At 44.6% G+C, this 2,532-nt stretch overlaps 1 pseudogene; it reads left to right on the plus strand.

The window, feature by feature from the left end:
* Nucleotides 1–597: 597 nt before the first annotated feature.
* LOC105717669 (small ribosomal subunit protein uS9-like) lies at nt 598–1,038 on the plus strand (annotated as a pseudogene).
* Nucleotides 1,039–2,532: the final 1,494 nt, after the last annotated feature.

A 2,532-nucleotide genomic window follows, 5' to 3' on the forward strand; every position in this document is an offset into this window, starting at 1 on the left:
CTTGTTCAGCTCCTTCCTTTGAAAGGACGATCTAAACTCAATCTCAATCTGCCTCCTAATCTTTGTTTATCTCCAACTTTGTATTTTGATTTTTTTTTTTTTTGAGACAGAGTCTCACTGTCTCACTGGCTAGGCTGGAGTACCCTGGCATGATCTTTGCTCACTGCAGCCTCCCTCTCCTGAGTTCAAGTGAATCTTGTGCCTCAGTCTCCTGAGTAGCTAAGATTACAGGTGCACACCACCATGCCCAGCTAACTTTTCAGTAGAGAGAGAGTTTCACCATGTTGGCCAGGGTGGTCTCAAATTCTTGACCTCAAGTGATCTGCCCACCTTGGCCTCCCAAAGTACTGGGATTACAGGCATGAGCCACTGCACCCAGCCCATGAAAATTTTTAAGCAGTAAAATAGTTGGCCAGGCATGGTGGCTCGTGCACTTAATCCCAGCACTTTGGGAGGCTGAGGCGGGCAGATCACATGGTCAAGAGATCGAGACCATCTTGGCTAACATGGTGAAACCCTATCTCTACTAAAAATATAAAAATTGTTTTTCCAGTTACAGCACTGCACGGTGAGGTTCTCTAGTCCATGTTCACAGCCATGCCGTCCAAGGGTCCACTGCAGTCTGTCCAGGTCTTCAGACACAAGAAGACAGCCACAGCTGTGACGCACTGCAAACGCAGCAATGGCCTCCTCGAGGTGAATGGGCGGCTCCCTGGAGATGACGGAGCAGCACATGCTACAGTACAAGCTTCTGGAGCTAGTTCTGCTTCTCTGCATGGAGCGATTTGCTGGTGCGGACATCCGGGTCCGTGCGACTGGGGGTGGTCACGTGGCCCAGATTTATGTATCTGTCAGTCCATCTCCAAAGCCCTGGTGGCCTATTACCAGATATATGTGGATGAGGCTTCCAAGAAGGAGATCAAAGACATCCTCATCTTATATGACTGGACCCTGCTGATAGCTGATCCCTGTCGCTGTGAGTCCAAAATGTTTGGAGGCCCTGGTGCCCGTGCTTGCTACCAGAAATCCTGCCGATAAGCCTATCATGACGATCAAAATTCACCTGTTTAATAAACAGTTTTTGAGGGATTTTAAAGTTTAAAAAAAATTAAATTTAAAAAAATACAAAACTTACCTTGGTGTGGTGGCGCATGCGTGTAGTCCCAGCTACTTGGGAGGCTGAGGCAGGAGAATCACTTGAATCCCAGGTGTGGAGGTTGTAGTGAGCCGAGATCACACCACTGTACTCCAGCCTGAATACAGAGTGAGACTCCAGAAAAAAAAAAAAGTCGACAGAATAAAATCGTGAGGAACAAATGTGATATGTAATGTTGCATAGTGTATTTAATTAACTTGTGTATTAACTTCTCGCTGCTGTACCAAATTACCGCAGATTTGATTGTTGGTTTAAAACAGCACAGATTCATTGTTTCCATGTTCTGGAGGCCAGAGTCCAAAGTTGGTCTCACTGGGCTAAAGCCATTGTGTGAATAGGACTGGTTTCTTCTGCAGGCTCCAGGTGAAAAACTGTTTCTCTGTCTCCTCCTGCTTTTGGAAGATGCCCCAGTTCCTTGGCTTGTGGCCTCTTCCTTGCATCACTCCAATCTCTTGCTTCTATCATCCCACCTTCTACTTCCTGTTGTGTAGTCAAATTTTCCTCTCCTTCCCTCTTAAAAGGACACACATGGTTCCATTTAGGGCCCGCTGACTAATCCAGGATAATCTCCCCATCTCTATACGTTTGATTTCATCACATCTGCAAAGTATCTTTTGCCATATAAGATCACTTTCACAGGCTCCATAGAAGAGAACCTGGGCATCTTTGAGGGTCATGATTCAGTCTGCCACATACTGGTTATTGCTTCTCCCAACCCCCAATTCTTCCACCAGAACATAACTTCCATGATGGCAGGAATTTTAAAAAAATTCTAAGTACAACATATATACAATAAATACACAAATCATGAGGGTAGAGTTTGATGATTTCGAACTGAACACACCTGTGCTGAAGAATCAGAATGTTAGGCTGGGCATGGTGGTGCATGCCTGTGGTCCCAGCTACTCAGGAGACTGAGGCAGGAGAATCACTTGAGCTCAGGAGTTCAAGGCCAGCCTGAGCAACTTAGAGAGAGCCCATTTAAAGAAAGAAAGAAAAAGAAAGAAAGAAAGAAAGAAAGGAAAGGAAAGAAAGAAAAGAATCAGAATGCTTCCAGCATCCTGAAACCTCCCTCAGGAGGCAGGGGATTTCTGTTACCTATAATATACACTGTGCTTGGAACAGTGCCTGACATCAAGCAGCGTTCAACAAATACTTGGAGAATAAGTGGATAAATTCCAAGACTGTAAGTACAGACTTATATGAGTATCAACAGGTTTTTACTTTTCTAAGCTTCAGTTTCTTCATCTGCAAAAGGAGGATCACAATAGTTTTTATATGACAAAGGTGTGGTGAGAATTAAGTGTTATAAAATACATAAAGCCCCTGACACAGAGCCTGGCACATAATAAATGCTCAGCATGTGTGACAGCTCT

The sequence above is a fragment of the Aotus nancymaae genome, unplaced genomic scaffold (assembly GCF_030222135.1).
Source record: "Aotus nancymaae isolate 86718 unplaced genomic scaffold, 86718_ANA_hifiasm-v0.15.2.pri h1tg000059l, whole genome shotgun sequence".
Lineage (NCBI taxonomy): Eukaryota > Metazoa > Chordata > Mammalia > Primates > Aotidae > Aotus > Aotus nancymaae.